Genomic DNA, 22,635 nt, shown 5'->3' with positions numbered 1-22,635 from the left:
TACTATCCTCAAACAGCAAGAGGTCCTCAATCAAACATGAAGAGGACCTCAAAATATGATGATTTGAAGTTTGGGTCAGAGCCCAAAGATGTAACCACAAGGGGCTAAGATATAGGCCAAGAAAATGCACAAAAGAGGGAAAGTGGGACTCACCCTTGTAGAGCCAATCTTTAGCAACCTTTGGACTGGGTTTGGGAGCTTTTAACATCTGGAGGATAGCCTCAAGCTGCTGGAATGGGCGTTGGATGCCTTGTGCTATGAGTTGATGAAGAAATGACCCAAGAACAAGGGTGTTTGATGGTTGAATGAGAGAGATATGGAGAGAGATGGAGGTTTGTATGTATGTATATCAGATATACATGGTATATCTCAGGTTTTTTTGTCCTAAAAATCTCTAACCTAGACAAAGGGAGAGGAATGGTGCTTATATAAGGCAAGGGAAGCCTTTAACTTACAAGCTAAGTAAAGGGAAAGGGTCAAAGGGGTTCAAGGGGGTGCAAGGCTTCTAGAGGAAGCTAAAACAGCTGGCCAAGCTTCTCCAAGAAGCTTGGCCAAAAGGTTCAAGCTTCTAGAAGGTTAAGGGGTTCAAAGGCTCACAAGGTGCAAAACAAGCACACATGCACGTGGGGGATCGATTCTGTGCATTCCAGCTGGCACAGCTGGAATCCACTCAATCTGCAGAATGCTCCGGAAGGTCGTCGGCTAGCAAAAATTGCCGGTCAGCAAAATAAAGTGCCGGTCGGCACACTAAATTGCCGGCCAGATAAATATAGTGCCGGTGGATGGCCGGTAAGGTCAAAAAACTGCCGATTGGTGTCCAAATTTAAGCCCCGGAAGTTAGCTTTCCAATGGCGCAAACCTTGCATCAAAATTCCTCCTGTGCAAAAAGTTATGCCCTTTTCCGTGAAGCCGCGCAGACTCGATCCAACCGGGATGATGCCCGACTTCAACTGATCATATCTCCCCCACCCGGACTTGGCTCTAGGAGATTCTTGAGTGCAAAGTGAAGCCCCGGAAGTAAGCTTTCCGACGGTGGTGGCCCCATAGCTAAAATCCAAGTGTACAGATAGATAAGCCCGATTCAGCGAGGGCTGCTCGACTCGCTTCTACCCGGATTCATGCCGAACTTCTCCCAAACTAGTTTTCTCCTCTCCTTTCCTCTTTTTTTTCAACTCCAAACTCTTAAACAAAGTGTTTTGAAGGATTTGCCTCTCTCCTTGCCGAAGAAACTGATTCTTTGCCCTGCACATCTCTCAACACCGAGCAAACCATCAGTAGTGCCCAAGTCTTAAGGGCGGTCAAAAATGGGGTGTCTACAGGGCCTACCAGCGACTATTTTGGATGCATCTATCGCACCCTCTCTCACTTGGCAGTACGAGGAGGGATTTTTGTCCAGCAGCACCGGGTCAGGTAGTGAGCCGGAATCTGATTCCACCGAATCTTGTGAGACGGAATCAGGTTCCAGCTCGACTGAGTCTGAGTCTGGTAATCCTGAGGATGATAACCCGGATGCCACAGTTATGTCCAGGTTGTCTTTTTCTTTCTCGTTTGAGTCTGTTGTAACCGAGAATTCGGACGATTTGGATATGCTTAATGAGAATCAAGTAACTGTGGTTTCTGAGTACTTTTCTGTGCCCTTAATTTATTGCATAAACTCAGACTTTCAAAATTTTGATGAAAACGACGAGGAAGAAATTCCTCCGGTTTTGCAACGTTTAATTGAGCAGGAGCAGGAGAGATTTGTCAAACCCTTAACGAATGAAATCATTACCGTGAATATTGGTACTGAGGAGAACCCGCGGCTGGTCCAGATCGGGTCCACATTGTCTTCGGAGGAACGCGAGCGCTTAGTCGCCTTATTAAAAGATTTCAAAGATGTTTTCGCGTGGTCCTACGAAGACATGCCTGGGATCGATCCTGAGATTGTACAGCACCGGATCCCCCTTGACCCCGAGGCCCGACCTGTCAAACAGAAACTCAGAAGGATGCGCCCGGACTGGGCTCTCAAGATTAAAGAAGAGGTCACCAAGCAAATCGATGCAGGCTTCCTGCTAGTATCCAAATACCCGACTTGGTTGGCCAACATCGTTCCAGTACCGAAGAAGGATGGCAGGATCCGGGTGTGCGTGGATTTCAGGGATTTAAACAGAGCTAGTCTGAAGGACGACTTTCCCTTGCCGCATATTGATGAGTTGGTGGATTTCACAGCAGGGCATGCTTTGCTCTCATTCATGGATGGCTTCTCAGGGTACAATCAGATAGTAATGGCACCTGAAGATCGGGAAAAGACTGCTTTCACCACCCCGTGGGGGACTTACTGCTACAGAGTAATGCCGTTTGGGTTGAAGAATGCCGGAGCTACTTATCAACGGGCCGCGACCACAATATTGCACGACATGATCCACAAAGAGGTTGAGGTGTACGTGGACGACATGATTGTCATGTCCAAAGAAAGAGAGGGCCGCTACACCGCCTTGCAAAAGTTCTTTCAAAGAATCAGAGAATTTCGGTTGCGGCTAAATCCTCAGAAGTGTACGTTCGGTGTTATAGCGGGAAAAATGCTGGGATTTCTGATTACACAAAGGGGCATCGAGGTCGACCCTTCAAAAATCAAGGCCATCTTAGAAATGCCACCACCAAGGACTGAAAAGGAGGTGCGAGGCTTTCTGGGTAAAGTGCAATTCATAAGACGGTTTATCTCGAAATTAACCTTGACTTGTGAACCACTTTTTGGTCTCCTGAAGAAAGGCAAGAAATTCCAATGGGATGGCTGATGCCAAGCTGCTTTTGAACAGATCAAGAAATATTTACAGAACCCGCCCGTGTTGTCGCCACCAGAGCCGGGAAAACCGTTGATATTGTACCTTTCAGTGACTGAGACTACAATGGGCTGCATGCTCGCACAAGAATCAGAGGATAAGGTGGAGAGGGCCATCTACTATCTGAGCAAGAAGATGTTGGATTACGAGACCCGCTACACTCCACTGGAGAAGGCTTGCTTAGCTTTGGTATGGGCTACCAGGAAGCTGCGGCACTACTTGTTAGCTCACTCCGTAATGTTGGTTTCACGACTGGATCCCATCAAATACCTTTTCGAGAAACCGGCACTTACGGGTAGGCTAGCTCGTTCGTTGCTGTTGCTCTCCGAATTCGATTTGAAATATGTGACACGCAAGTCAGTCAAAGGAAGAGCAGTCGCAGAGTTCTTAGCCGATCATCCAGTCGAAGGAGGTGAAGCAGTTGAGTACTTATTCCCAGATGAAGCCATTTTGCACATCGACGATGAATATTGGACGATGTACTTTGACGGAGCGTCAAATCAATACGAGTACGGGATAGGAGTGTTGCTGATAGCACCCGACAATTCTCGTATCCCTCGACAATTCTCGTATCCCTCTAGCCTTCAAACTCCGGTTCAAAGTCTCGAACAACGAAGCAGAATATGAGGCATGCATTGCCGGTCTAGAAGCAGCCCTGGAATTAGGGGCAAGACGATTGGACGTCATCGGTGACTCGAACCTTGTTGTGTCTCAAGCAAAAGGAGACTGGAAAGTCAAAGAAGAAAAGATGATGATGTATCACCAGACCTTGGACTTGTTAATTCCTAGGTTCGAGAAGCTAAACTTCGCTCATCTTCCAAGAGAGAACAACAGGTTCACAGATTCTTTAGCAACTCTATCTTCTATGATAGACATCATTGACCATAAATTTGTGCCAGCCTATGAGTCGATTGCTGCTATAGATGAGGTTCAGGATGAAAACCCTTGGTATTACGACATTTGGAACTTCTTTGAGAAGGAAGCATATCCGCCGGGGGTAAATGCCAAGGATAAAAGGGCAAGCAGAAGAATGGCCGTTCAGTTCATCATCTGTAGGGGTAAGCTGTATAAGAGAGGTCATCTGGGAATGGATAAGCTGTGTGTTGATGCCGAAGAGTCGAAACATCTAATGGAAGCCATCCATGGAGGGGAATGCGGTGCACACATGAACGGAGTAATGTTAGCACGGAAGATCCTCAAACAGGGTTACTATTGGTCCACCATGGAGGAGGATTATATTAGTTTTGTTCGGCGATGCCACAAATGTCAGATCCATGCAAATCGCATGAATATCCCGCCGTCGAAGCTGTACAACATGACTTCGCCATGGCCGTTTTCAGTTTGGGGAATTGACGTGATCGGGGCTGTCACTCCGAAGGGGTCAAATGGGCATGAGTTCATCCTGGTTGCGATAGATTATTTCACAAAGTGGGTTGAGGCCCAGTCTTATGCGGTGTTGAAGGCGTCGCACATCCCGAAGTTTATCAAAAATAACATCATCTGTCGCTATGGGGTCCCGAACGAGGTCATTTCAGATAATGGTTCCTACTTCAAGAAGGAAGTGATTAGCATGTTGAAAAAATACAACATGGCTTTTCATAAGTCATCCACATACCGACCGCAAACCAACGGAGCGGTCGAAACCGCCAACAAGAATATCAAACACATACTGCAGAAGATGGTGGAAACCTACCGGGATTGGCCAGATAAGCTGCCCTTTGCTCTATGGGGCTACCGGACGTCAATCAGAACTTCTACCGGAGCGACTCCGTATTCATTGGTCTATGGGATGGAGGCCGTTCTACCTATCGAGATTGAGGTTCCGTCATTGCGAGTATTGGCTGAGTGTCAAATAGCCGAAGCAGATTGGCAGCAGAGCAGGTTTGAGGAACTCATGCTTTTTGATGAGAGGAGACTGAAAGCACTGTACCATGTTCAAGGTTATCAGCGCAGAATTGCCTGGGCTTTCAACAAGAAAGTTAAGTCCAGGAATCTAAAGGAAGGAGATTTGGTGCTCAAGGACAACTGAGCTCCCATCCACGACCCAAGGGGCAAGTTCAGACCTAATTGGACTGGTCCCTATATCATCAAAGCTATCTGGTCAGGTGGAGCTGTGGTTCTAATGGACCTGTGGTTCTAATGGACCTAGATGGCCTGGAATTTTCCCAACCAATCAACATGGACAAGTTGAAGAAATATTACCCCTGAGAGGCTCGCTAGGCTGAAAACCCGAGAGGGCGACCTAGGCAAAAGTTAGAGCACAAAAAATTGGAAAATATAAAAACTGAGCTCGCAAGGTTGAAAACCCGCAAAGGGCGACCTTGACAAAAGTTAGAGCGTAAAAGGAGAGTGAAAATACTTGAGTGAACCTAAGCCTGAACTACGTAAGGCTTGATTCCCATCTTTGGGATACGTAGGCAACTTCATCCTGAAGTTCAGCCATAAACTTTTCCCCGATCAACTTTGTCCATTTCGATCATCTCAGTCATCTTTATCCATCAGCATTTATCGCAATCTCCGGTGCAGTGCTATTCAGACTAGGGGCAACTTTCCGTTGCCACACGGTGTCGCGGTACTATTCGGACTAGGGGCAACTTTCCAGTTGCTAGGATCCGGGGTTGTGCATCTCAGTGACAGATCTTAGGCGTGTCCAGTTCTGATCCATATCGAAAATGGTTTTGAAAAGTTTTGATAAAAGTTGACTTTGTTCAAATTAATCTCTTTACAACTAAGACCATTTTTGGACCAAAGCGGAAAATTTTCAGTACCACAACCTTCAATTTCATTAATTTCAAAATAGAGTTCTCCTACTCTTGCATACAATCGAAGTTGCTTTTTATTACATTCATAAAGAAAACTTGAAAGTACTAATAAAGAAATAAATCCGGGGCATAGTCAAGTCAAGTATCCCTGCGCCCCCTCCCAGAGCTGGTCGAAGCCTCTGATGCCAAGCTGGGCCCGACCTGTGCCTCCTCATTAAGCCAGTCCCAACACTCGTCAGACAAAGTGCAACTGAAAGTGGGAGCAGGGGCCAGGAACTCTCTAGTCCTCCATGCTGTAGCATATCGGGCAAGCTGTGCACCTCGGACTGGGAAAGCAGCTGGGTACTTAATCCCCTCTGGCGGGCAAATCTGATCATGACCGAATTGGCGCAGGAACCGGAACGGAAAGTAGAACACACAGTGGGTCAGACCAATCAACTGGATCCCGATCAGCCGGGACATGCTATAGCTCATTGCCGGGAGATTGAGCTAAGGACAACGCCAAGCAATGCGACTTGCAGACAAATTGCACATCCAGTCAAACCACCACCTTTCATCAGGGGCATCGACTAGGCGCTGTCGAAAGAAATAGCCTCGAGCTGAGTAGGCTGGGCAAGAGTCCACAACCTGCAATTTGTCCATCAACCATACCTGGGGAGGGATGAAAAATGAGAGAATAAAGAATAGAGAGGTGTACGGTGAGGGAAAAGTGAGAAAAGGGTTTTTGTAAGAAAAACCGAGCCTGAGGGCCGAGTGATGTGAGCAAATACATATGTAAGATTGGGTGGGAAACATTACCTGCAGCAGCAGTGGACTCCCAGCAAATCTAGTCGTCTCCCGGCGATAGATAGCATCCAAGCCCATCAGTGTCTCGACCAAGGTCATGGCAATGCAGCTCTTTCTTTCTTTCAAGCCTTGAGCAACTTCAATCAGACGAATGCTAAATCCGCCAAAGCCCGAGGAAAGCAGAAAGTGAGACAGCAGGCACAAGCAAAGGGCGTGTTGCTGGAAACCTTGCCAATAATGGTTGTTGCGGCCACCAGCGTCAGAAAAGCGATGAATCAAACCGAGGATATCCAGTTCCTCATTACAGATCAGAGACCGAGCATCATGCGCGGTGAGTTTACACATCCGCCCTAAAGCTTGGACGTGGCCAAAGCGGAACTGGGGTAAGATCTCTTCATGACGTTCAGATTCCATCAAAACTTGAAAATCTTCAAAAGTTGGACATACCTCTTGCCCACCAAAGCTAAAGACATGCGTCACCGGGTTCCAAAACCTCGCCGCAGCATGGAGGAAAGGAAGGTGCAGCAGAGTGCGACTCAGCGTGAACAGCGTATTCAAGCCGAAACCCCGGAAGTTCAACTTTTCCAAACCATCTAGAGAAGCGATCCAAGCTGTGAGATTTTCAACGAGAAACGCCTCCATTTTTGTGCAAAACTAAGATGAATTGAATGAACCACGGAGCTAAGGCTTTTAAAGAAGAAAAGACACTATTCGGGGGACAAGTGTCAAAAATTTGACGGTTGCTGAGCTGAGTGGCCGGCCGGCCACCTTTTCTGGTAGGCCGGCCATTTCTTTTTTCAAAACCTGGCCGGTGGCCTCCCCTTTGCAATAAATCTGGCCGGCCGGCTCCCAAAAGTAGCCGGCCATGCTCCAATGTGTGTCTTTAGCCCTGTTTTACCCTCCAACATAAAGTTTCAAGCATTTCCATGCAACGGGTGTGTCGAAGGCCTCTATTTCCCTCTGTTTCGGATGCGTTCCATTGCCCAGATCGTCCGAAGTACACTTTGTTTTGTTAAGTTTTGTTTATCGAGTTGTCGTTTTGCTTATCGAGTTGTTTGTCGAGCTGTCGTGTTTCATGTTTTTGGGTTGTTACTCTTTGTTTAAGCAATTTTTGTTTGAGTCTTGTTTATTGAGCTGTCAACGCTATTGTGTTTTGCTTATCGAGTTGTAAACTTTCTAAGGTTTTGTTATATCTTAGAAAGTTAAGTTGTTGCGTTGGTTCACTACCTGACTTGGCAAACTGCACAATGCACATTTCCATTCAATCTCATTATGGTGCAAAATGATGCGATATGATGCTAAGGGTTTAAAATACAACACTTTTTTTAAAAAAAGCTATTTCATTCCATCATGTCTCACTTGTTACAACATTTTACAGACTAAGGCACAAGTTTTACCAAGAATAAAACTGCCCGATAATGTACAATGTGCTACAACTACTAGCAAAAAGATAAATGAAACAGGAAACAACCGCATTTGTGCTCTAAAGAGCAGGAATAAGAGGCCCTCTTCGTCCTCTTCTGCGGAATAGACTCTCCGCCACCATCGCCATCCTCATCATCTGAATCGGAGTCGTCATCCTCGGGATCTCCCTCAGCCTCGCCTCCACTCCCGGAACCAAGACCGGAGCCGTCCTCTCTGTCAGCAGATGTCTCCGACTAACGATCTGCAGCCTCCTCCTCTTCATCCTCACCAGGCTCCTCCTCTACAATGTGTGCTCTACGTCTACGAGATGACCCCCCTCCAGCTCCTCGAAAAGGTCTGGATGGCCCAGCTCCTCGAAAAGGCCTAGATGGCCTAGGTCCTCAAAAAAGCCCAGATGGCCCAGCTCCTCGAAAAGGCCCGGATGGTCCACCTCCCCGAGAAGGCCCAGGTGGCCCGGCTTGCGGCTGAGCATATACCGGGGGCATCTGAGAATAAAGAGTTCAATTTAAATACATCAGTCCAAATATGTACATCAGATGCAGATACAAGAAAACTACATGAAATGGGTACATGTAAACACAGTGTATAAGTGAGGTGTGTGTCAGATGTGCTCTACACAAATAGCCTATCAATGCCGTAGAAATCAGCATATCATCAGAAGTATGATAAATGCTAGAAAACTAAAGGGTACCTGGAAGCCCATGATGGACAACTGTGCCTCCCTCCGCAGGACCATCCCTTCAAGTGAGGCTACCATCTCGAGCACCTGATCCATGTACTCAACAGGGGGCTGCAGATGCACAGGCAAGGGTATCAGTAAAGGAATGAACGTCCAAGTATCTGAGTAATGAATCAAAGCCGTAAAACATACCGGTGGTAAGTCGGGGTCTCTGACATATCGATGACCGGGCATCGGAGGCTCTATCGGGATCGGAATCGGAGAGGTAGTCCCATATTGCCACCCCATCAACTCGGTCGGCATGTCCGGCCATCCAGGATGAGGATAAGTCGGAGGAATCGGGGGAACCAATCCAACCCCACCTCTAGATGTGCCAGCCCTGCTAGTGGAAGGGGCGTCTGCAGCCCGAGCCCGGGCCTGGCTCGAAGATGGCATGCTAGCAGGCCTCAGCGTCGGAGTACGAACTCCCATCAATGGAGGCATCAGGTATATGTGACGGTAAGTAGCGTAATCCCCCTCCTCAAGATGTAGCAAAGCATCAGTACCCAGCATAGCACTAACAACATCCCGGGAAGGGAGCCTATCAACAATCCGCATATCGACTGGGGGTGCTAAGGGAGGGTCCTGAGAAGTGTACCCCCAAACCTGACGCAAGAAGCGGTCCCCCAAAAACCAGGCCCTACCAACTGGCCCTTCGAACAGGATCCTGTACCGGGAGGCACCCCACCCTCCGGCAAACTGGAATCGAAGACCTTCACCTAAAGGCGCCCATGGCTGCCATGTAATCTATGGATAATAGACGCATAAACCAAGCAGAAATCGAAAATGTACAGGACAAATCAAAGATGAAAACAGAAAGAACTAAGAGTTCTGAAATACCTCCGTCGACCGCACCGTGTCGAAATACTGCCGCAGATAAAGGAGAGACTCCCGAGGTCTTGGCCGGTGCTGGCCTTCAAATACAAGTGAGTACGGGGTCACGAGAGGTCCCTCTACTACCAACTCCGGGGCCAATATCGGGAAATACACATAGAGCCACAACTGCGGAAAACAAAGCAGAATACGAAGTGCTGAGGGCAAAGTGCACGATACAGAGTATAAAGTGCGCCGTGTGTGCAATGTGCAAGTAATGAGGAGCAGAAATATAAATTAAGAGGGCAGAAAGTACCTCACAGGCTCTCCAATAGCCGCCAAGTAAGTCCCCCCGTTCGCGGGAGGTCGCGCTTATGTGGCAATAAAGGGTAGCCAAGCCGGCGCCACCCCAGTCATACCGTCTGACCTGTGACAGGTCCACCAAAGCACTCAACAGATAAAGCCCAACAGTGTTCCCCCTGTCGGCAAACAAAATGGTCCCGAAGAGGAACATCAGAAAGCCGCGGGCATACTGTGCTGCCTCCTCAGGAGTCCTGGGCTCCATCTCCACCCGCCGGAAATGGGAAGAGAACCAGGTGTATCGGACTCTCCCCGAAGGTCTATCAACAGGCGGGCAAACCCCCAGCAAATATATCCAAGCAGCCTCCCACTGGCCCATGTCCTCGTCGTAAGGGATGGGCCAACCTCCAATGTCAAGGCCAGTCAGTATAGCAAAGTCAAACGGGGTCATAGTCAAGTCCCCCCGTGGCATAAAAATGGAAAGAGTTGGTGGTGTCCTACCATCTCTCCACCAAGGCGGCCATCAACATCTTCCTGGCAGGACAACGAGATAGCCCAGTACAGAAGGGCCCAAACCCCGCAAAGTCAACCAAATCCCGAACAGCCTCCGGGAGCTCGGCGTACCAATCTCTCGCCGCGGTAGAGCCATATCCCCGCACAGTGCGAGAAGTCACCTGCATTCAAAATGAATAGGCTGCGTGCAAAGTAAAGTAAGTGTGCTGCGTGTTCACCTTCAATTTGGGCTATGTGTTCAGAAAATCAGTGTTTGGGCTGCGTGTTCAACTCTCAATCAGTGTGTGCTACGTGTTCACCTTCAATTTTGGCTGTGTGTTCAGAAAATCAGTGTTTGGGCTGCGTGTTCAACCCTCAATCAGTGTGTGCTGCGTGTTCACCTTCAATTTGGGCTGTGTGTTCAGAAAATCAGTGTTTGGGTTGCGTGTTCAACTATGTGTGCTGCGTGTTCACCTTCAATTTGGGCTGTGTGTTCAGAAAATCAATGTTTGGGCTGCTTGTTCAACTCTCAATCAGTGTGTGCTGCGTGTTCACCTTCAATTTGGGCTGTGTGTTCAGAAAATCAGTGTTTGGGCTGCGTGTTCAACTCTCAATCAGTGTGTGCTGTGTGTTCACCTTCAATTTGGGCTGTGTGTTCAGAAAATCAGTGTTTGGGCTGCGTGTTCAACTCTCAATCAGTGTGTGCTGCGTGTTCACCTTCAATTCAGACTATGTGTTCAGAAAATCAGTGTTTGGGCTGCGTGTTCAACTCTCAATCAGTGTGTGCTGCGTGTTCATCTTCAATTCGGACTATGTGTTCAGAAAATCAATGTGTGGGTTGCGTGTTCAACCCTCAACCGGTGTGTGCCGTGTGTTCACAACCAATTTATGGGCTGAGTGTTCAGGAATTCAAGTAATTGAACCGTGTGTTCAGAATGCAAACAGAATGCATGAAAAATTCATAATATGTTACAGAAATGGTAAGAATGAAGTAAATACCTCTCGTGCCTCATGGGAGAGGTGATACTCTGGCTCCCGCAGAAGGAGATCCCCGGGTGCTCGCTCGTCGAAATCGGTGAAGTGATAGAAAACAGCCCGCGGAAGAATGTGTGCCGATGGGTCATACCTCTCGGGTATGAAAGGTCGAACCCCCGGAGGCAGAGCCATGATATCGGGATCACCTCCGGCGTCCGAAGGACCTCCACCGTGGGGAAAATGACCAGCCATTCCAGGAAATCTGCAAAAGGGGCAAAAATGAGCAAAAAAATGAGCCAAAAATGGAAAAAGTCAACAAAAGTCAATTCTCGGAAAATGAAAAGTCAACAAAAGTAACTTCCGAGAAAATCTTCCAAATATTGAGACAAACTCACCTCAAGTGGCGAAAATGAGAAAAGAAGCCCCGAAATCAAAATTTAATCGGTTCAAAGTGCTTAAGACTGAAAGATTTCGCGAAAACAACTTGCATGGGACGTTGGAAAACGCGTATAGAGCAGAGATCTGAGGGAGAAAATGGTTTGGGAAGCTAGAGGAGATGTTTTCGGAGCTGCACTTGTGAGCACAAAGTGTTTGGATGAGTGTATTTAAAAAAAAAGAGGCTGAAAAGACAAAATTGCCCCGAATCTGGGCTAAGTGGCCGACCGGCCACATTTTCTGGCAGGCCGGCCATTCCCTTTTCAAAAACTGGCCAGTGGCCTCCCTCTCCCAATAAAGATGGCCGGTGGTGTTCCCCACATGCCCCCCAAGGTCCCTGCAAATTTTGGGGAAGATTGGAGTCCCCGGGACCTGAAAAAGTACAAGAGAAGTGCACTTTCTGTCGCGAAATCGCTCCGCCGAAACCTCAGCTTCAACTTCCGATGCGTGTCTCACCATTACTCATCGAAAGTGAGATATATCCCTTTGAACATGTTGTAACCTCTCCGGGAGGTGAACCGGAGGCCTCGATCGAGCCGCCCTCGCCGAAACGCGCATTTCCTTGCTCATTGTTTTGTGACAAATATACATCCTGGTTTACGCTTGTTCTGCATTATCATGCACATAACTTGCATTCTCATGCACATGCTTGCATTGTTATGCACGTCTCTTTGATATCATCGAGCCTCCATGCTTAAACTCGCGTTGTCACGCGCGTTTCTTCCCGCATTGCGTTGCACTTTTCCATCGACACCGCGATTGTCTGCATTCGATATCACATTGAACATATGTTGTTAGATATGTTGTGCTTGTTGAGTTTCTTTCTTTTGCAGGCACGATATTGTATGTACGGTTCATTTGAGGCTGGTGCGACCAGACGAATCGCGCATGTATCGTATATTCTCCGTGTGAGACGCGACGAGAATTGAATAATTCTCTGCATTCCTAACTGCATGAAATGTAGTTGTTGCTTTGCATTCTTGCTTAAAACTGTTGCATCTATTTGCGAATATGTGCTTCATTACAGCTTGCTGCATTTACATGATCATCAAGTCGCATCTGGCCTTGTGTATACCATTTTGCATTTTGCCCCCTGCCTGCGGGCACATCTCTGTTTATCTCACCTGTTTGTCTAAGTCTTCGGTCTTGTCAAAAATGGGTCGTCTCTGGGCTTTGACATTCACTCCCGTCACTTATGACTTTCAAGTTCTGTCAAAGAGGGGCAACTGTAGACACCCCATTTTTGACCGACCTTAAGACTCAGACGTCACTGATTGAGCACTTGGTGATGTTGCATATCGTGCTCGTTCAGAGGTTTCAGAGTCTCGACTGCGAGCCTTGCCTCCGGACTTCCGGACTCTTTCATGCTTTGCCTCGGTTTGCGAACCAGGCTCAGTTTTTTCTATTTTCTCTTTCCGAAGGGAGGGAGAGGTCTCGAAGATCATCTCTCAGTGGCCGTAGGCCACGTTTCATGGTCGTAGGCCATTTTGCCCGTTTGGAGTCCGGTTTTCGATTTTTCGGAGCCGTTGGCCGTGTGCCTCGGTTCGGGACCGCTTAACCACCGCCGTTTGCTCCGATTTTTGGCATGCATCTTATTTGCTCCATTTTGAGGGACACTGTGGCTCGAGAGACCAACTTTGTGGTCGAACACCACTTCCGGTGCCTAACAGTTAGTTTTCGGGGCCTCGGGCTGCGTGTTTCGGCCCCGAACCTTCATTTTGCATCGGTTTGGGCTCATTTTTGGCAGGGACCTCTGTTTCATTGTTAAGAAGGTCATAGAAGGGTGGGAGGCCAGCAATTGCTCTGACAACCAGTTTTATTCCTCCATCGCCCTCCGTCGCCCGTTTTTCTCACTTGAAAGCCAATGTTGACCACCCTAAGGCCACTTTTTCCAGCCCTAAACCACATATTTGTGTTGTACACACCTGGGAGGCCACCAATATCACATGGCCGGCCAGTAATTGTGTGTGCCCCTTTTGAACCCCTCATAAAAGTGGGCTTTTCTCTCTCCTGGTTTACTTTCTCCAGTTTTTGACCACATGGTTGTGTTGTGCACAGATGAGAGGCCCTTTTTTTGGCATGGCCGGCCATTAATCTTCTTTGACCCTTTTGACCCTTGGCCGACCGGCCATGGGGAAGGCCGACCGGCCACCTAAACCCTAGATAAACAGCCGACCTTGACCCTTTCTCTAGGTACATTACAAATATGTATTTTATTTCCCCCCAGATTATTTTAACAGACTTAATAAATAATCAAAATAGTTGTAGTGGCCTTTCGGACACCCCTCATTCCACAATGATATGCTCCATTGACATGGCTATTGTAACTTCGGACAAAGTTATGTTTTTTTGAAACAATGAGTAGTCACATTGAACATGCGAGTGAGTTATGTTTCCTAAAATTATAGTTGCCTTTTTAACACCCCTCTCCATTTTTATTAAATTCACAAAGTCACATGGCAATAGTGACTTTGGGCAGAGGTATTAATTTTCTTTGTTTTTTCCTTACAATGACAACTCGTCTGTTGTTGATATATGCAGATGGCTTGCCATGTCATGTGACTTTGTGCAACAGCTTTTCTTTATTTTTTCCTTACAGTGATAACTCATCCCTTGTTGGTATATGTGGGATTGTCATGTTATGTGACTTTCTGTAGAGGCATTTATTTTCTTTGTTTTTCCTTACAGTGTCTTTCTCATCAGTTATTGGAATATGGAATATGTGCCATGTCATCATTTCTAAGTGACATGAATATGAGCACATGGCAATGACGTTCATAAACAACTATATAAAGGAGTGAAGGTCAAGACACTCCCTTACAACTCAATTTGCCCTCATTTATTATCGTTGATTTCTTTAAAAAAAAAAATCACATGCCCACACGATTCATGAAAGGGAGTGCAAATAGCAGAGGTGGTAGGAACTTGCAAAGAGGTGAGAGTTCATAAGGAGAAGGGGGAAGGGGACATGGCGATGCTGAAGACGAAACAACATAACCTTTTTTAGATTATGCTTGTGGTTATCGTGATAGGCTTGGGAAGCGACACTTTTTGGGGGAAACTTGAATTCATTTCCCCCCCTTTTTTGCCCCTTTTTTTTCCCACACTTTTGCCTATATAGCAGGCCCCCCAGCTGTGTTTTGAGGGTTACAAAAATTTGCTTTAAGCTCCTACATTGTATCTCTCTCCCTCTACACTCCAACCCTCAAAACCTCCCAAACCCTACACCATTTCTACACCACCACCTAGCACTACACCACCACCATCCATTCCAGCCACTTGGAGCTGTTTTCCAGGGCTAAGGAGCCACCAAACTCAAGCCAAGAGTTGTTGAAGCTTGGTCTACAAGGGTGAGTCTTCATTTTCCCTCTTTTGTGCTTTATTTTGTTCTATATCTAAGTCATACTTTCTTACATTTTTGGGCTCTGACCCTAACTGAAAATAGCATTATTTTGAGCTCCTTTTCATGTTTGTTGAAGGGCTCTTCATTGTTTGAGGCTTCCTTTTGTCACTTGCCTCTTTATCCCTCTTTTGGCCTTTTTTTTGCATGCTTTGTTAGCCCCTTGTGCTTGTATTTTTTGGCTCTGGTCCGAACTGTAAATGGCCTTATTTTGACCCCTTCTTCATGTTTGATTAAGGGACTTTTGATTTTTGAAGCTCCCTTTTTGCTCCTTGTGTTTAAACATCTTTTTAGGCCTTATTTTGCATAGCTTTTTAAGCTTGCATGTGCACTGTTTTGGGTTTGGTCACTAGCTGTAAAACACCATTTTTTGGGCCCCTCTTCAACTTTGTTGAAGGGCCCTCCTCTGTTTGAGGCCAGAAACCATCACTTGCTTCTTTGTCTCCTTTTTGGCCCATTTCTTGCACAATAGTTTAGCCATACTTGTGTCAGTTTTCATGGCTTGTTGTAAACTGTAAAGTGCTTCATTTTGAGCCCCTATTCAACTTTGTTGAAGGGCTCTTGGCCATTTAGGGCCAGAAGCTGCTACTTGCTTCATTATCTCTCTTTTGGGGCCATTTTTGCATGTTAACTTAGCCCTATCTGTGTCCATTGTTTGGCCTTGCTTAAAACTGTAAATATGCTTGTTTTGGGGCTGTCTTGATTCTATCTTCACACTTCATGTTCAAATAATGCATGCTTTTCATAGCCATAGGTCATTCCATGTACCTAATTTCATGTTTCGGGTCTCATTCCATGCATCGGGTACCATATTGCCATGTTTCGGGGCTGTTTTGCATCACATTTCAGTGCTAAAACTTGCATGTTTGTATGCCATATTTCGTGCCTTGCCATGCCTTGTTAGAGTGGCATTCGTGCCTTAGGATCGGTCCTCGGTTTGCGTGCATGTGTGCACGCATTTTGAGTTGTCTCATTTTCATCTAATGGCCGCTAATGTGAGTGTGGCTGAGGTCCATTCATGTTGGTGTAAGTCCATTATGCATTGTGTATGCCATTTCATTTCATAGCACTGCGTATGCTAGGTTGTATGTTAGAGCATTGTGTATGCCATGTTACATCGTGCATTGTGTATGCCATTTCATAGCATTGTGCATGCTAGGTTGTATATTAGTTGCGTTCATGCATGTCATGCATATTGCATTGTGCTTGGGATAGGAGTTAGCCCGAGCACGAGAAACGAGGGACGTTTTATACTTCGAGTGACGGAACGTGTCTCAATTCCCAATCACCGACACTCCGGATTATCCATGATGGAGTTTAGGTTTTGTTGTGTTTATATGTGCATTCATTTCATATGGAGTTGTACAATTCGACTCCTCGGCCATCATGCATCGAGATGCGTGATTGATGGCACGAGGATCGAAGCATGCATACATTTGTGAAAATACATTGCCATGTCTCTTTCCTGCTCTCTGTTGCAGCAAATCAAAAATCAGCAGTCTTCCGGGGCTTGGCGTGCTTTCCAAAAAATTATTGCAAAACAGAGGCTAACACTACTAAAAAAACCACTTTTTGCGACCGCTATAAACCGTCGCAAATAATAAAAAACAGTCGCAAAAGACTTTTTGCGACGGCCCATGCGACGGCAAATGGGGGTCGCGAATGTGGGGGTGGCAAATACTTTTTGCGACCGCAAAATAGCAGTCGCAAACTATTTGCGACCGCCTAATCTACTTATCGCGACTAATATTTTGCCGTCGCAAAAAAATTAAAAAAATACCTACAATGTATTAGCGACCATCTTGTTACCGTCGCAAAAAAAATATAAATAAATAAAATACCTACAATGTTTTAGCAACCTATATTCTCATATATATATATATATATATTCAAGTAGTATATACAATAAATATAAAGTGATATTTGCAAAAATTCTAATACACATGTATTATTTTCCATCACTTCCCTCAACAAAATTATCTTTCTTCAAAAAAAAAAAAAATGTGCATACAAAATATAAACTTCTATACACACAAAACAAATATCCATCAACCATCCTTAAAAGTATTTATACAAAATACTAATAGATTCAAGTACTAAAAAAAAAAAACTGAATTTAACTCTCAATATCACCCACTCAATCATATCAACTACTCCCTCAACACTACCTGCAAAAATATACATCAATATATTAGTAACAAAGAATCAGCTCCATAGAAAAAGTTTTGTTCATGCATGCACAAAATTGTTTGGGTGAACACAGCCTAATAGACAAAACCACCAAGTTGAAACTGCTTAAACAAATCAACCGACCCACTGGTTTGGGTGAACCAAGTTGAAACTGCTTAAACAAATCAAACACAAAAACAAATGTTGAAACTTGAAAGCATGATTATCTTTTAGAAACTTAAGAGATATTTATAGTAATAGAAATTATTAACATTTTGAAACTTAGAATTTGAACTTTCATCCCCTAATCATGGGGTTGGGTCAATAATTGTACCACTAACACCATACCTTTTCTCCAACAGTTAAACCCAACCTCACAACTGTTATCAATCTTTAAAAAAAAAAAAACCCAACCTCACATTTCTCTCTCTCTCTCTCTCTCTCTGTGCTAAAGAGTTAAGTTGTTCAGCTCAGTACAACCCATTGAAGAGAAACAGAGCTTAGAAGCCTAGAAATCACACAATGTCATGTTACAAGTCACTGTTGTTTTCTCTTCTTACCACTACCACCTTTCTCTTTACCTTCTCGCAGGGAGAGCTTGACTTTCCCACCTTCCAAACACTACCCACTTCAGGTAACGCTGGAAATTTAGCTGCTATATATATGGTATAGTTTTTGGAATTTTGTTTGTCACACCCATTTTCTTATTTTTCTATTTTTCTATTTTTCAGGGGAAGAGCATGGTGAGGTGGTTTTTTTGGGGAGCAAAAGATTTCTTGAGGAGGGACTCATTATATCTCCTCTGAATTCATCATCATCATCATCTCTGGTTTTGGCTGCAAAGAGGACAGAGAGGAAAGACCCTCTTAATGGGTTCAAGAAATATACAGGAGGGTGGAACATTAGCAATGAACATTACTGGGCTGTAAGTTCTATTACCTCTCTAACCAAACCTTGAATTTTTATTATTTTTTCTTGATTTTCTAGATGTTATAAAACATGTGTGTATAGATGTGTATATATATATATGCATAGTCTTATCTTTAGTTATATATATATATATATATAAAATAAATACATGCAGAAATATAGTAGAGTGGCATACCTATTCATTTTCTTTTGAAGCTTGCTGCCCACTAGATGCATCTGACACCTACAATATGTTAGTATAATGTGTTAATAATTTCCATATGTATATATCCAAATTGATAATGTGTTAACATACTTTCAATTGCAAGGTAGTGATTTCCCTCTCAATTGCATTGGCCATTTCAAAGAACAGAGATCCGTATACAAGTCCACAACGATGTCTCCTACGCTCGTAACTATTAGAACCGACATTGTAATTGAATAAAAAACAACCACCACAGTAAGTAAACATTTATTATAAAAAGAAAGAAAATTTTTATGAAATTCTACACTTGATAATAGAACAACACATAAACATATATAAATTTATCACAAATTCAGCAATTAAGCACGAGACATTTTAACAATATTTAAACTTTTCTTATTTGCAAATAATAGAAACATAAGAAACACGGAGTATAGTTCAACCCTCTTCCTCAACAATCACAAATGAAGTTCAACCATCTTCATCAACATCAATTGTTGCTCCTTCTATTCCTTCTCTCACCTAACCAATTTTTTGGCATACCGATTCATAGAGTAATCCACAATTTTGAGTTTCTTTTCTGTTTTAATCTATTAAGTTCTTTGTTTCTTTGATAAGTTAAAATTTCAATATTGATTCAATTGTAGATCATTTTCTTGTTTTGAACACCGTCAATATACAAATAAAAAAATTTGATTCTACTCCTGCAGTTTAATGTGTGAAGTATGTTGAACATTCTATTATGCGAACTTGGAATCATTGTAACTTTCTTGAGTGGAAATTAAGAAGTATACACGCTTTACCTATAAAAATTCAGGTCTAATAGCCGTTATAGTCTATAACCCAAAATTTAATTATTTCACTTCTTGTCCAGATCGTCTTCATCTAGTTTCGCATACAAGTCCCATAAAGGGTACTAACTCCTATGGTACGATAAGGGTGGAAGTAACCTAGCATCAATTTGAGAATTTAGGATAAAAGAATTTACGGAATCTCAGCCCAAATAGGCTCAAGGCTCCAGCAACACATTCAAAGACTGAGGATTACATGTTATCTAAATTGTTCACCGAGAATTCCATACTTTGAAAATTATTTCTGTTTCCACATTTATAAGTTTTACTATTACAATTATTGTAAAACTCAAACAATATGTGTCTCTGAAAAATGAACACTTCTTATTTGGAGTACATAGCAAAGAGGGTCAGAGTACTACTCTATCTATATCTGCTTCACCATTCCTGAAAGAACGATTTTCTGGAAGTTCCTCTGTTTCAACCACATATGGAAAATAGGTTTCGAAGATTATGTCCCACAACCACAAATAAAGGTTGGCACACCTGTTTATTCCAAATAAACATCAAACTCCAGACTTGACAAGGGTTTAAGAATATTTTGTAAATTAAGAAAATAAATAATGTATCATTATTGGAAAGCAAAAATATAAAGATTAGATCGAAGTAATCAACCTTAAATCATGTAATTATTAATGCATTTCATTTAAAAGTTCAGTTTATAACTTTGATAGGGTTTGTGTGGAGATCTAAGTTAAATGGAGCTTATCATGTGTGTTGTGTTCAGTCCATCAAGAATTTGTTCAGACTTTAGAACAAAAGGAAAATTTTATTGCCTTGAATTACCAACTTGGCTGATAAGGGATATGATTGAAGGAAAGTTGGTCAGTATAAGGTGATGACATGGTCTTATAGAAATCAAAATTAAATGGAGCAATATTATTTAATTGTAGCAATTAAGTTCTGAAGACTTCAATGATATTTGTGTGAAAAACAGAAGGTGAAAAGTATAATTTATCATATAATTTTTTCTTTCTAATACCCTTAAAATGTGCTCACATACCCTCACACTTGTCCAAAGTTTTTTAACAGTTCGTCCACGTAAATTTCATCAGACACAACTCTTTTATATGTGGGAACCTATAGATTTAATAAGTTCACTTAGAGAGTAGTTATGTTTGGTTCTGTGATCGATTATGTGGAATTAGAATTATTCAAGTTTTAACAGTGAGTGACTGGAGAATTATAATGAAACATATGTTAAAGTTTGAAGATTTAATCAAATCTTAATGGAAAACACTTGGTTGAGAAACTAAAAAAGAGCTGGCATGACCTCTTTTTTCTAATTTTGAATTTGTGATTAAGCTTATTATTTGTGTAAGCATGATGTCGCTGGTGAGTTTGATTTTCACCATGCTGGAAGCACCTCTGTTTGGGTTGAGGATTTAGTTTTAAATGAACGTCTAAATTCGTTAAGTATGGCCATCTGTTAACTAAACAGTGAAAGTCCTTAGGCAACTACTTTGGCCAACCTTCTATAAGTTGGACCAAAGTTTCTTCCATTATTTGGTTTCCTCTTTATTCTGAAAGAAAGCACAAATCATGATGGGTGCCATATATTTCTTATTATATCAGGTGATGTCATTATGTAACATCAAAATACAAGGATTAAAGATATAGTTTCCTAATTTTTGGTATTAGAAATCTTAGTCCCGTCATTCATGTGGATTGATTTATATTGCAGTCTGGTTAGCAGTTGGTTATATTTCCTTTTTATATCTATTTATCACAGGAAAAAAAAAACATTTCTCTTTTATATCTACTTTTCCCATTTAGGGTCTATCACCTGGACTATGGTAAAAGCTTGGATTGTCCAACACGAAAATGTGGGTGTCCATTTATATGTATCTGGACTATGGTAAGTTTAAGGGTAACCATTTCATGCATATAAAGTGGGTGTCCACCTCTTTCAGCAAACCAAATTCTTAGAACATGTATATGTATCTGTAATTATGATGCTCATGGTCCTGTAAGTAACCTATTTGTTCTGTGATCTAACACTTATAAGCAGAAGTCCAGTGGATTTTAAGGGCAATTATGTGTAGTGGAAATTAAGTATCGCGAATGATTTTTATTTTGACTAATATAACAAATTGTATGAATACCATATTACCTGATATTTGAAACCATGAGTGTGAGAGATCAAGCTAGGGTTAAGTATTATTAATTGGTTTCCTGTTCTTAAGGTTTGTCATAACATTATCCCCTGCTTCAATGGAAAGCAATTTCTTTAATATTTTTTTGCTAAATGCTAGTCTTTCTTTACTGGTTTAATAATGAATATTAAAAAATGAAAAGTAGTTATGATTAATTGGTAATAATATTATGATCATCTTATATTCAGCACCATGCTCATGTGTAGCAATGGTGTACTAAAACTTTGAAGCTTTTCTGACATCAAATGAAGAAAATGAGGGGGAGAGAGAGTGTGTAAGATTTCATTTTCAATTCAGATTACCTTTAGCTTTCAAATTTGGACTTGAAAACTAACATGAGTGCCCCATGGCTTATCTCATAAGCACGCTTCTAAGTGAGAACGTCTATCCTAACAATGCTTGCTCACAAAACTAATTTAATCACAATCAATCAATCCAATCATGCTAAAACTAATTTAAAATCCTACAACTCAATTATAGATAGTGAGAAAACACGCATCGATTAGTTTGAAATGAAGGCATTGAGGTCGTTGTCTAACCTTAAATCAATGAAATAACTGTCAACATTAAGTCTCTCAGAAGTCCTTATACGCTAGCTGAGTTAGGTTTGGGCTTGACCTGTAATGACAGAAACGAGAGTTAAAAAAATATTAGATCTAGAATTTTTTCTTTCCTAAATAGAACATGTCTGATTGATATTCAAAGCACATGTAGCAGCCATGAAGATGAAGATTACAGATTAATCAACCATTACATAGAGTAATTCATGTTCAATTTACATGTTACAAATTAAGCGATGAAGATGTGTCATTACAGAGAGTAAGATTCGAGCGATGAAGATGAATCGATGAAGATGTGTCAAACGTTACAGAGAAAGACAAAGAGAAGTATTTAGGCTTACCGATTATGAATCTCGATTATGAATCAATCGAAATCTTCTTCAACAGCATCTTCAAATCTTCAAATCTTCAAATATTTGGCTTCAAATCTTCATCAACAGCATCTTCAAATCTTCAAATTTTGAAATCAAATCTTCAAATCTTCACTGTCGAGCGAGAGAGACAATGAGATTCGAGTGAGAGAGTGGAGATTCAAAGAAAGAGTCGAGCGAGATAGATTTTGAGAGAGAGAGAGAGAGAGAGAGAGAGAGAAGAAGAAGAAGAAGAAGAAGAAGAAGGGAGTTCAGATTTGGCAAATTAGGAAAAAATGGACATAGGTCACGTTTTATGTTTTTGTTTTTTTGTGGTTTTTTTTGGGGGGGGGGGTAAAATGAGATTTTAATATAAAAAATAATTTTTTTTGCGACGGTTAAATAATCAGTCGCAAAAAATTAGACGCAAATAATCATTTTTCTAGTAGTGTAATTGGGGCATCACAGTGGATTTCCGTGCAAAGGCAACCCGGATATGCATTATTTATC

General features: G+C 42.9%; 1 long non-coding RNA gene across 6 annotated transcripts; it reads right to left on the bottom strand.

Moving 5' to 3' along the window:
* Nucleotides 1-16,828: 16,828 nt before the first annotated feature.
* LOC114285685 (uncharacterized) lies at nt 16,829-22,422 on the bottom strand. Of its 6 annotated transcripts, none has more exons than XR_014342201.1 (6): nt 22,117-22,422; nt 21,755-21,833; nt 19,422-19,545; nt 18,320-18,419; nt 18,200-18,247; nt 16,829-17,093 (listed from the first exon to the last, which is right to left on the bottom strand). It is a non-coding gene; the product is annotated as an uncharacterized LOC114285685 (long non-coding RNA). The 6 variants fall into 6 exon arrangements; XR_014342204.1 differs by having other exon boundaries at nt 18,320-18,407; XR_014342202.1 differs by lacking the exon at nt 16,829-17,093 and adding an exon at nt 17,107-17,266.
* Nucleotides 22,423-22,635: the final 213 nt, after the last annotated feature.

This window comes from Camellia sinensis, chromosome 10 (genome assembly GCF_055761805.1).
Source record: "Camellia sinensis isolate YWXY chromosome 10, ASM5576180v1, whole genome shotgun sequence".
Taxonomy (NCBI): Eukaryota; Viridiplantae; Streptophyta; class Magnoliopsida; order Ericales; family Theaceae; genus Camellia; species Camellia sinensis.
The sequence above is the reverse complement of the archived record's forward strand: the minus strand, read 5'-3'. Positions and strand labels throughout refer to the sequence as shown.